We start from the raw sequence: 13186 nt of genomic DNA on the forward strand, positions 1-13186 counted from the left end.
AGAGAAAGAAGGAAAGATGGAGAGAGAGAAAAAAAAATAATTATGTTCACCCAATCTTAAATCAACGAAAATAAAAGAAAAAAAGAAATAAAAAACATGCTTCCACTTGACGGCGCCAGGCTCTCACGGGGACGGCCTGGTGGTGGCACTCCTGGTCACGCGTCTCTCTCTCTCTCTCTCTGTGTGTGTGTGTGTGTGTGTGTGTGTGTGTGTGTGTGTGTGTGTGTGTGTGTGTGTGTGTGTGTGTGTGTGTGTGTGTGTGTGTGTGTGTGTGTGTGTGTGTGTGTGTGTGTGTGTGTGTGTGTGTCTCTCATTTATTGCCCATATTCTCTTAACGACCAGACGATTAAAATACACTCAATTATAACACATCTAGACAAATATAATAAACCCAAACAGAGAACTAAGACTAAATAAAAAACAAGCTATCATTTAAAGAGTAAAAAATTAAGCAAGCGAGCAAGCAAGCCTGACTGAGCAAAACACGTGGCGATTTAAAAAGGGGCTGCGTTTTATTCGGTGCAGTAATCCGATTTTCTCCGCATTTATTTACCGACAGACCTGCCCCGTGTTACTGATAATTTCATCCATTTATCTGTCTGTTGCACGTTTTTGTTTTGTTTTGTTGTTGCAACGTAATGGATTAATTCGGGAGAGAGAGAGAGAGAGAGAGAGAGAGAGAGAGAGAGAGAGAGAGAGAGAGAGAGAGAGAGAGAGAGAGAGAGAGAGAGAGAGAGAGAGAGAGAGAGAGAGAGAGAGAGAGAGAGAGAGAGAGAGAGAGAGAGAGAGAGAGAGAGAGAGAGAACACAGACAGACAGAAACAAAAAAACAGACAGACAGACAGACAAGCAGGGACAGACAACAACAACAATAAAAACAAGCATTCATAAAAAAAACCGGTAAGAGACAAATAGCAAACAATTAAGAACAGGTTACAAAAAGAAGAAATAACAACAAAAACAACAAACACTAACCGACCGTCGACACACACACACACACACACACACACACACACACACACACACACACACACAAACGTGCGCGCAAAACGAAAATCACTATACTAAAAAAATATCCTTCTTATATCACCATGAGAAGAAGAAGAAGAGAAGAGGAGAAGAGGAGGAAAGGCAGACTGGCATGGGACATATTTTTCACCTGAACTAGGAATCAATGTGACCGTGGGAATTACCTGGGAAATGTGAGCGTGGTCGATACTGTATTGCCAGCATGCATCCAACGGCGCTCAGGCCTCACTTCTGTAACAAAGAGAGGGAAGAAACCACGTTAGGAAGGCTGGGGTGAAGGCGTGCAGGCTGGGGTTTTGAGAGAGAGGTTCGTGCATGTATTGGTGGAGAGTAAAGGAGGGCAGGGGGGAATGAAGGAAAAGAAGAGATAGAAGTGAGGAGAAATCAGGAGGAAAAGAAAGAAAAAAAGGGGAAAATGAAGAAAGGAAGGCAGCAAGCAAGGAAAGACGGAAGGAAGTGAGAAAAAAAAGAAAGGAAGGAGGAAGGAAGGAAGGTATAGGGTGGCAGTCAGGCAGGAAAGGAGGAAGGGAGGAAAGCAACGAGGAAGGAAAGAAGGAAGGAAGGAAGGAAGGAAGGAATTCAGTAAGGTAGGAAAGAAGGAAGGAAAACAACAAGGAAAAAAGGAAGAAAGGAAGGAAGGAGGGAAGGAAGGAAGGAAGGGAGGCAGACAGGCAGGAAGGGAGGTAGCAAGGAAAGAAGCTTGATAAGTGGAAGTGTTGGGCATAAATCTGTTGGGTCTGGCTTCGCTCAGGCATGACGAGGTGTTTGTCATCAGAGTGTTGCCGCGGCCGCTGCAACATGTTACTCGTTCTGGGGGAGTTTTTCCTTTAAACCAATTGTCTGATTGATTGTGCCTCTTTTTAATATTTGCACGGATTTGCGTATTAGTGTTGGTATCAGTGAGTGTATGTTTGTATTTGTTTGACCTGCCCATCCCTTCCCTCTCTCTCATACCACCCCCAATTCCTTTTCCTTCCTATCTCCCTACTTCTCATTCGATCAAGCCAACCATCACTTACAAGAAGACTCTGGAGAATACCCGTTAAAAAAATGTATGACCCACAAACACCATCATCGTCATCATCATCAGGCTCGTTAATGCAGCGTCAGTATGATTGGCTAACTCATATATGCGGTGGGTAGATGTCTCCTTGAGTGAGTCGCTACAGGAACACACTCATTCTTACGTGACCTCTGCCCATGCCGTGTAGACTATCGCTGTGCTTCTGTGTAAGGTCTTGGTATAGGTAGTGAAGTTCCTCTCCCAATGTTTAACTTCCCTATGTAGCGCCAATGACTTCCACCCACTACCTATGTCTTGTATCTCTGTCTTATACTTGCCTTCACCTACCAAGAATGTACCAAAATCATGACGAATGTAGCAGCAAATAGTTAACTCCTCCTCCTTCAGCCAGAAATAATATTATATCTCATGGTTATGCCTCTACACACTGCCCAGGTCCACTCTCTCTCGCCCGCCCACCTCCCATGCCCCACGTGCACCAGCCATGTCCAGCAACGTCGACAACACCCGCCCACTTTCCCATGTCTCCTTGTCCCGCCCTCAGCAGTCCAGCGCCCTGTCCGCAGCCCGTCCCGCCTCGCTCCTCCTTAAGACTTTTCCAAGGTCCGCACATGAACTATATGAACCTTGACGGAGGATTCCATGGCTGGCTCTTTTACTTGGTGTGTCTGTCGTAACGCTGGTAACCTCTCCAATGTTGTGATTCAGGGAGAGAGAGAGAGAGAGAGAGAGAGAGAGAGAGAGAGAGAGAGAGAGAGAGAGAGAGAGAGAGAGAGAGAGAGAGAGAGAGAGAGAGAGAGAGAGAGAGAGAGAGAGAGAGAGAGAGAGAGAGAGAGAGAGAGAGAGAGAGAGAGAGAGAGAGAGAGAGAGAGAGAGAGAGAGAGAGAGAGAGAGAGAGAGAGAGAGAGAGAATTTACCATCTCTTAATGAACTGTCAATATAAACACCGCGGGCCGGAAGAGAGCGCCATCCGGATATTCCACTAACTTATTGATCAGCGGATGCGAGTCGCGGGTGCAGGCGTCGGGGCGTCCCGCGTGTCGCCGCGGGGACCTGCCGTCCACCGCGCCGATGGTTCCTTAGGTGTACGCCTTGCACCTGGGCTGGAGGCCATTTTGCACAAAGTCAGCATAAAGTCCGCGAATACTCCCCACGGAAGCCCAACGCGAAGCCCGGCGGTCAAACGGAAACGTGAGGCACAAACACGTGACCGACCGGAAGAAACGTGGCCGAGGTGGCGGCTGCGGCGGCGGCGATGCTGGCATAGAGGTGGCGACAAGCTGCCCGCCGAGCACAAGCAGCCACCCATCTCCTACAAGTACCGGCGGTCAGATAAGCCTGGGCCAGGAGCAGGGAGGGGTGAGGGTGAAGGGGTGCCCGCCCCGCCGCGCCCGCCGCCACCTGTCACGCAACGTCCCCGGCACGTGACCGCCGCTCGTAGCCTTGGAGAAGCGGAGGGGCGGCTGGGCGGTGATCTTGGCCGCACGTGACCCACGTTGACCCCTTGTACATGCAGCACCTGCACGAGGTCAAGGTGCAAAGCCAGTGACCTACACGTGGCCAGCCAGGGGGAGGGCCGGTGCGGTGCTCCCATTACACGCAAAGCTTCTGGAAACGCGTGCGCACCGCTCCTTACCCTGAACTCGAGAACTTCACTCGATACTAAAACATTCCTTGACTGACTCCAAGCGTCCTCCCCTGAGTGCCGGGCCCGGCCATGTGCCGAGGGACCCGCCAGACAACAGATGGCGATAATCGATCACAACAGGTGACCTTCGACCCACAAACCCTGATTGTTCCCTAGAGACCAGCTCAGGGGCAGCAGAGAGGCGATTTTCATGGTGTGGTGAGGCAAGACGCCAGAAAGCACACCCAAACAACATTAATTACGACGGGTATTAGTCAGGCGGTGTGCAGGCTGCCCGCCACGTCAATAAGCGGCGGACGATACGCATCACCCTCCAGGCCGGGGCCGCAATCACCCCGGTGAGCCCCACTTCCTTCCCTTGTGGCGACCGGAAGTGGAGGAGTGCTTCCCCTTTAAGCTAGCGGTGCCAGAGCCTACCACCACCACCACCACTGCCACCGTCACCGCCGCCGCCGCCGCCTTTCCCTTTACGCAAAGAATAATGCCCCTGACCTTCATCCCAGCTCCGCGCCCCTCCCGCGACCCCTCCTGCAACGTTCCTCGTCCCTGGCCGCCTCCCGCCCCTGGTTTCTTCCTCGCCGGAATCCTACGTCCTTGTTTTCTTGCGTCGCCTTCCGCGTCGCCGGCCGTAGGACACCTCAGCTTTAACGTCCCGCCGCCGCCAACCCAGATTTTGTTGACAACTCTCCTTACGGCTCTAGGCCTCATTAATTGACCGCCAGGTACAGGTGGGCAGCGGGAAGCCGTTCGTCATTACTGTTTTTCTCCGTCCCGGCGTGGGGCTCGCCAGGCACAGCCGGCGCCGCTACACGGCTGCTGCACGAATATTTGCCAAACATTTTTCTGAGTGGCAAATGCCTTTGGAATTACTGCATGGCTATTACAGCCATAAAATGCATAAAATCAAATGCATGTAATCCCTACGATTATCGTAAAACGACAACAATGACAACAGGAGCAACAACATATTTCGTTTATAAAATCGTCGAAAACGTAAAAATAAATAAATTAATCGGCACATATTTTTACCGTCCATATACTCGTATACATGATCGTAACGAAGTGTGATATGAAGCAAAGTCCATCTCATTAATGAAAACACGAGATCTTTATCATGCAAATCTTTAAAAAAAAGTGCATGTGGCTGGCAGGCGCTGCGCACAATCTGGCAACCCACAAGTTGACGGCCTGAACCCTGGCGGCGGGGAGGCCGAGGGATTTCCTCTCCTCCTGTCCCTGTCCTGACACGCCCACCGGCGGGAGGGGGCGCAGGTAAGGTCCTCTCTAGCTAGAAAAATAGTTAGTCACCCTCGATGGTCCTCAGACGCATGAAGGAGGGGTGGTGGGGAGCACAATACTTACGAGGTCCTGCCCTGTCCCTGCACGACGAGGGTGTCTTCTGATGCGTCCCAGGGCGGGTGAGGGTCTTTGGTGTTGCCCCCGCCGCCTCTAAACATCTACTTTTTACACAAACGTTCAGTCTTTTATAACAAGAGTCTTCTGGAATTCTGGGTATTTTTCTAAGTGTTGGATGGGGATCAGTTGATGCCGCAGCCTCGGCCTCCGGCGCCACACAGCACACCGGGCACAGCACGACGCTGACCCAAGCACTGTGCATCAAGCCGCCGCTACGAACACCAGACACACGGACACTCCCGCACACTCACAATGCCCCAGGTGAACACTGAGGCTTCTCTGCTAACGCCACAAATCTTACAAGGAGAACCATACAACTTTTTCTTCGGAGTATTTTTGTACCACAAACTTGTTTCCTGACAAATGTTTATCGGTAAAGTGAATTTCCTGAAAGAATAAAAAGGAAACACTAAATTACTTTTGGACATTATGCACACAACGACATGTGACGCTTCGGGCAGGTTTCGAACATTTCAAGAGACGTGTTTTTAAGGAGGGAGGCTGACCTGGCCCACCGAGATGATGCAGAATGCTTAGAGTGTCACCACTGACGACTACCACTCCCAAACCTATATTATTTCAAATCAAATAAATAATGTTCACTCATCAAGACATAATTTAAGGAAGTTTCCAGCTCCGTTGCCTTTTCCTAGGGCAGAGGCGGCGCACGTCATGCAGCGACAGTCATGAATCTTAATGAGTGGCGTTATTACTCCCCGACGCCGCACACACTCATATTCACCACTTTTACACTTATATTGTCTGTTAACAATTTTCCTTTTGCGACCACTTGCTGTACTTTTACCAGCTCCTCGTTCCACTTGTTTCGCTGCAGCTTTATATAATCTTTACATAATCTGAGCATAATGAAATAAAGGCTAATCTTAATCCAGAGTCGTTTATTTCGCCAAAAAGAATCTAGTTTCTCACCTCGGTGTCTTCACATTATAAATCCCTTCTTATCTCTCCGCCCTCATTTATTCTACATCAGTTTTCTCTGTTTTTGTTGTTTTCAGCCTGCCAACTCCTTTGCTCTCTTGCTTTTAACACTTTATTTATAGTTGTTTGTGCAGTTTCTGCATATACTTTCCTGCTATTTCAGATTGCATACGTCTATGTATTTTGTTCCACAATTTGCCACACAGAAATGTTTTATTTTTTAACACTATTAATGTTTAAGCACCAAGTGTTTATCCATGGTGCCGCGCGTCCATGTGATGCACAGTGTACGTGCACTCGGCTCACGTGGAAGGCGGAAAGCACAGCGGGCTCAGGCGCTACCCACAGTGTCAAGGGCGCAGATGACACTCAGGACGAGGCCTTGGCGGCTTACCGCCACACAAGCAAGAAGCCCCTCACTCGCTCATGCACACACAGCCACCACACACACACACACACACACACACACACACACACAGGGCCGGACGGGACTTTTCAAAACAAGCACAGTTGACAGTGCCAAGGCTCCTCGTCACAAGCAACAGAGTGGCGTGCCATGGCGTGGCGAGGTGTGGGGAAGCAAGCCGTGCACCGAGGGGAGGAAGGCGAGCCATCCCGCGGTGACCCAGGCAAGATTCCCGAGGGTCCAGAGCTATAGCAATCCTAGGTCCACTTCATGGCAGGCAGCCCTTTAATCCACGCCTGGCACACGGCAATATCCACGAATCCGCACAAGAAGTCTCCCCTCACAGAAACTTTCATCACTCAACACAGCAATGCCACAGAAAAAAAGTCTATGGAAAAATCACCACACACGCGGCCTTGAGGCTCGGTCATGCACGCTTCAACAAAAATCACCACGGCACTAACACTTCTCCGAGGGATACGACCGGTCGAGGGGGGCGGAGGGGGGAGTCGGAACGGTGGTGCTGCGGGAGGTAGAGAGAGGCAGAGAAGGAGAGAGAAGAGAGAAGAGGGGAGGTGCGCCCCGCGTGGAGGTTGTGGGGTGAGTGAGCCAGGTTGCCTCTCATCCCCGCCGCCGCCGTCCCCTCCACCACCACCACCACCACCACTGCCGCCGCCACCACCACCGCCGCCGCCGCACAGATGAAGTCAACCACACACTGCTGCCCTTCTTCCACCTTTCATCCGCCCTCCTGCCTCTCCTAGGGTTAGCGGATCCCCGTGACCGTATCCTAGCGACGCGCGGGGCCAGCGGGATGGCAGCGACGGCGTGCGAGCGTGGGAGAGTGAGGCCACACCTGGAGGGCCCCGGCGCGGCGACAACAACGACAAGAGCACCAGCAGCAGGAGAGGCCAGGCTAACACAGGTTGAAACTATAATCCTGTTACTGGCCAAGTGGATTACCGACCACTGCACATTGCTCTCTCTCTCTCTCTCTCTCTCTCTCTCTCTCTCTCTCTCTCTCTCTCTCACACACACACACACACACACACACACACACATCCGTCATAGCTTGTTGATGTGCTACTTTTCTCATCAGGTGAAGTAATAAACACACACACACACACACACACACACACACACACACACACACACGTTAACTCTTTAATACTATTTTCCTTTCTCTCTCTCTCTCTCTCTCTGTCTGTGTGTGTGTGTATGTGGGGAGAGAGAGAGAGAGAGAGAGAGAGAGAGAGAGAGAGAGAGAGAGAGAGAGAGAGAGAGAGAGAGAGAGAGAGAGAGAGAGAGAGAGAGAGAGAGAGAGTTATCTATCTATCTGTCTGCCTGCCTGCTGTCTGTCTGTCTTTCTACTTATCTATCTGCCAATCTCCTTCTCTATCACACGCACACACACACACACACACACACACACACACACACACACACACACACACACACACACACACACACACACACACACACACACATTTGCACACACGTGACTGAGAAACGTGAGGTAAGAGACAAGACATGCACGTGGCAGACCCTTGCCTCTTACCTCTCTCTCTCTCTCTCTCTCTCTCTCTCTCTCTCTCTCATTATGACTGTGGGTTTGTTATAACACGGGAGAGAGAGAGAGAGAGAGAGAGAGAGAGAGAGAGAGAGAGAGAGAGAGAGAGAGAGAGAGAGAGAGAGAGAGAGAGAGAGAGAGAGAGAGAGAGAGAGAGAAGAGAAAAAAAAATTCAAAACTCACTCACTTCCATATTACAAGAAAACAAAAACAAACAAACAAACAACAACAAAAATGTAATACACACGTCTTATTGCATTCTTGCCCCGGGAACTTGACACATTAAAAGTTATCTTCCAACAACAACAACAACAACAACAACAACACTGGAAAGCCTTAACCCAGACAAAAAAAACTTCGCCGACGACAATAAAAAAAAAAAAAATCAACAACTGGATTTCTTGATAATAAGTCTTTAGGTGGAAGTGGTGTACAGGTGGATGAGGTGGACGTAGGTAGGTGGTGATGTTATGTGGTGGTGATGTTATGTGGTGGTAATACTCTAAAATGATGATGGTGATGTAAGGATGATAGGTATGTTATTATGGTGGTGGTGGTGATATTAAGATGCCATTACGGTGGTGGTGGTGGTGTTAGTGTGGTGATAATTATGGCAATGGTGATATGGGAATGTAGTGGTGACAGGGGTGTGGTGGTGATGATGTGGTGATTTGACTGTGTGGTGGTGAAATGGTTGTGACAAAGAGCCGATTTCACAGTCCAACACAGTGTCTTCGTAACAGCCCGAACCAAACTATAGAATCCCATACAATCCAAAATGGTGAGGTCTTCGATGCCACACTAAATACACAAGACTTTTCCTGTATAGTTTCGTCAAATTTGTGAACTTAAATACAAACACCAGACACTATACAAGGAAATTTCGAAGGCGCTGGAATTGGTTTGGGAGCTTACTAACCCGTCATGGGGAACTGTGAAACTGGCCCAAAGACGATGCTGCTGATGCAATGGTGACAGTATAGTGGTGATAAGAGTGGGAATGGTGGTGCTGCAGTGGTGATGACGGGAACACTTCTAAACCTATGCCAAAGGTACATTACAGCCTCCCTCACCTAGCTCCTGGTCTCTGCCGTGCGCCACTTAGATCACATAACAAAGCCCAACACGAGGCGAGGTAAGGTTAGGTAAGGGGGTCACAGTGAGCGATAAGGAGAGAATGACGAGCAGAATGACGGGTGTTGTCGACATGAAGGCAGCAGGAAGACATGTGAAGGAAAGTGTTGAGGCTATGAAGAATAACCCACGTGGAGGAGGATGCAAGGTAATGAGCTAAACGTTGAGGTGAATGCGTAAAGATAAACGAAAAGATTGAAAAGTAGCAGAAAAATGAATACCTGGAAATGGAAAGACGTGAAAAGGGAAGCGTAAAGGAACAGACGAAGAGAAACACAGACACAGAGGAAGATTAAAAGACAAATATGAAAAAAAGTATGACTGAACAAGCATAAGAAGACGGATGAAAAGAAAGACTGACATACGAAATTAAGGATGAATAAAAACGATACCACCACCACCACCACCACCGTCACCACCACCACAGCCACCACCATACCTCATACAATTAATGCTAGTAAGACACCTGTAAGCCTGTCACCTGTAGGGCTATATCACTGCCTGGAAGCCTCACGAGTACATAGGCCGAGCGGTGAAGAAAAAAATTGCGTAATGTGCATATCGGGCTTCGTGCGAGAAAAAATGGCGTAGTAGAGAGAGAGAGAGTGAGAGAGAACAACAGGAAGAGGAGGAAAACGAGAAAGCAAATGGAGAAGAAGAATGAAGAAGAGATGGTAAAAGAGAAAAGAAAAATGAAAAAGAGGCGTAGTAGAGACATTTTACAACGAACAACAGGAACAGGGAAGAGGAGGAAAAAGAGAAAGTAAATGGAGAAAGAAGAATGAAGAAGAGATGGTAAAGGAAGAATAATGAAGAATAAAAAGAAGAGCAACTATACCAACAAATAAGAGCAACTGAAAGAAGACAAGAAGGACAGAAAAAGAAAAGAAGGGAACTGCAAAAGATGAATAAAGAAGAAGCAGAAGAGGAAAAAGAAAAAGGAGATCGACAACAACAACAACAACAACAACAACAACAACAACAATAATAGTAAAAATGATAATAGGAAGAAAATAAAGATTAAAAAAAGGATGAAGGAGGAGCACAATAGGTCACGTGACAGGAAAGGTCGTTTAGATGTCATTTTCTGTAACAGCAACCTTATTTCCTCCTCCTCTTCCTCTTCCTCCTCCTCCACTTCTTTCCCCTCATCTCCATCATTTCCTTCCCTTTTCTTCATCAACTTTTATCTCCCTGTTATTGATTTTTTCATCGATATAGATAGATGGAAAAAAAAGAGAGGAGTGTAACATAGTAGAGATAAAAAGAGTAAAACGAGAGAGAGAGAGAGAGAGAGAGAGAGAGAGAGAGAGAGAGAGAGAGAGAGAGAGAGAGAGAGAGAGAGAGAGAGAGAGAGAGAGAGAGAGAGAGAGAGAGAGAGAGAGAGAGAGAGAGAGAGAGAGTAATATATAAAAGAGGGGGAAAGGCACACACACACACACACACACACACACACACACACACACACAAAGCAGATGATGATCACGTCTACGAACATTGTATTGCTCGTCTCCTCTTCCTACTCTTCCACATTTTTAACTTCCTCTTCCTCCTCTACCTCCTCCTCCTCCTCCTCGTCGCCGCCGCTCTGGAACACACGCTGATACTTTGCATATTCAAGTATTTTTTGTTCCCTCCACGTGTCGCCATCGCCGCCAACGCTACTTTCACGGGAAATAATCCTTAGGTGTTGGGGAAATCGTATTCATTGGATCATTCCGACGACGTGTACGCTATATCCTGGACACACACACACACACACACACACACACACACACACACACACAGTAGTAGAAGTAGTAGTAGTAGTAGTAGTAGTAGTAGTAGTAGTAGTAGTAGTAGCAGCAAAAACAAACAAAACACACACACACACACACACACACACACACACACACACACACACACACACACACACACACACACACACACACATGCACGCAAGCAATATTTGATGAAGTGGTACGTGTTGCTTGTCTCATTGTATTCTTTCTTTTTTTTTTTTTTTTGCTTTGCTTTTTTTTTACCTTGTTTTTCGATCTCTTTTTTTGTATTGTGTCATTTGTGCTTTTCTGCTTTTTGTTGTTGTTTGTTTGTTTTTGCTAATACTACTACTGCTAGGGCTAGGAATTCTGTCAGCCGAAATTTTGGTGTGTGTGTGTGTGTGTGTGTGTGTGTGTGTGTGTGTGTGTGTGTGTGTGTATACTCCTGCGGAGAAAGAAAAAAACCGCTCTGTAATTCGAAAATGAAAAACAAAAAAAAAAAAAAAAAAAACCCAGCAAAAAAGAATACCGCTGGAAAAAAACACGAAGAGGAAAAAAAAATCATATATAGGAAAAAAAATAACGATGCGTGGCGGAAAACGGAGTAAAAAAAAGAGAAAAAGCAAAAAGAAAATTAAGAGCATGACGCTGACAAAAAAAAACTCCACTAAAGAAGATAATAATAATAATAATAATAATAATAATAATAATAATAATAATAATAATAATAATAATAATAATAATAATAATAATAATAATAATAATAATAATAATGGAAATCTGGCGCAGTTTGGGAAGAAAGAAGAAACTAAGGCAACGAAAGTTTTGGCCAGAGATTAAATTACGGAATAGGAAGTTAGAGGGAACAAAGTGGTGTGTGTGTGTGTGTGTGTGTGTGTGTGTGAGAGAGAGAGAGAGAGAGAGAGAGAGAGAGAGAGAGAGAGAGAGAGAGAGAGAGAGAGAGAGAGAGAGAGAGAGAGAGAGAGAGAGAGAGAGAGAGAGAGAGAGAGAGAGAGAGAGAGAGAGAGAGAGAGAGAGAGAGAGAGAGAGAGAGAGAGAGAGAGAGAGAGAGAGAGAGAGAGAGAATGTTGCATCGGTCTTGCAGGTGTGTTAGCACAGGTGTGTCTGGCAGCGCGAAAAAAAGCAGCAAGAGGTTCAAACACTACACATGTTGGAAGCGACAGGTGTGCGTGTGTGTGTGTGTGTGTGTGTGTGTGTGTGTGTGTGTGTGTGTGTGTGTGTGTGTGTGTGTGTGTGTGTGTGTGTGTGTGTGTGTGTGTGTGTGTGTGTGTGTGTGTGTGTGTGTGTGTGTGTGAAAGTGCTTGTATATTCCCCGTCAAAACGCTGCGGGTAAATCATAATACAGGTGTTCTATGACAATGTTCTTCCACATCAAATTTTTCTTTCTCGCTGCGCCCCTTTCCGACACATGCACACACACGTCATGCACACACACGCCCTTTAAAACACGCAAAACACAACACGCGGTGGAAGGCTTGTACCTGGACGGTCTAGTGTTCCCTCTGCTGCGGTGTTAACTAGAGTGTTGTGGGTGAGCAGTAAGAGTTCGCAACACAAGGTAACGCCGAGCAGTTATGAAAACAGCAGTACGTGGTGTGTCAATGTGTTTTACCTTTACTGTTTGCAAGCTTTTCATTCTGAGCCCATCGAGGTGTTAAAAGACATTGATATCAACACCTTCACTCACGATGTACGAAATGTGCCGAGAAATGTTACGCCGTCACACACACACACACACACACACACACACACACACACACACACACACACACACACACACACACACACACACACACACGGCATAACATGAACACTTGCTTTGAGCCATTTTATTGCACTGCACCTTTTACTTTTTTGTTCCAATATCGTAAGCCTTATTATGCTCACCATGCACGCTTTGTCGTTTATGAATAAGAGTCCTATAAACTAATTTCTGTCCCGACATCTATGTATTTTTCCTTCTCTTTTGTCTCGCTTATGTATTTTGCTTCTTTCTTTGGTACCATTTCTTTTTTCCTGCTCGTCGCTCCAGTAAAGAGACGATGCAGAGGAGGGTCGACAAGGGCGGAGGGTGGGGGGGACGAGGAGCTTCACACGGGGCCGCGGCTTTGGTCATTCAGGGTGAGTGGTCGCAGCAGCAAATCCGTGCAGAGAATGGAGAGGAAAAGGAAGGAGAAAAGGAAGAAAGGGAGGGAGGTAGGTAGAAGGGAAATAAAGGAAAAGAGGAAGGAAGGAAGAAA

At 47.3% G+C, this 13186-nt stretch overlaps 1 protein-coding gene across 9 annotated transcripts in view; it reads right to left on the reverse strand.

The window, feature by feature from the left end:
• Positions 1-13186, reverse strand: part of LOC127009257 (ecdysone-induced protein 74EF-like) — a 107166-nt gene that overhangs the window by 15804 nt on the left and 78176 nt on the right. For 5 of the 9 annotated variants that reach the window (XM_050882162.1, XM_050882147.1, XM_050882209.1 and 2 more), the window contains exon 3: positions 1193-1259. The exons of 1 other annotated variant lie outside the window; for it this stretch is intronic. The gene's annotated coding sequence lies outside the window, so the exon portion shown is untranslated. Of the gene's footprint in view, positions 1-1192; positions 1260-5062; positions 5504-6925; positions 7141-13186 lie in introns of those variants that run through there. 3 more of the 9 variants (XM_050882169.1, XM_050882179.1, XM_050882190.1) reach the window with 3 other exon arrangements.

This window comes from Eriocheir sinensis, chromosome 4 (genome assembly GCF_024679095.1).
Source record: "Eriocheir sinensis breed Jianghai 21 chromosome 4, ASM2467909v1, whole genome shotgun sequence".
Lineage (NCBI taxonomy): Eukaryota > Metazoa > Arthropoda > Malacostraca > Decapoda > Varunidae > Eriocheir > Eriocheir sinensis.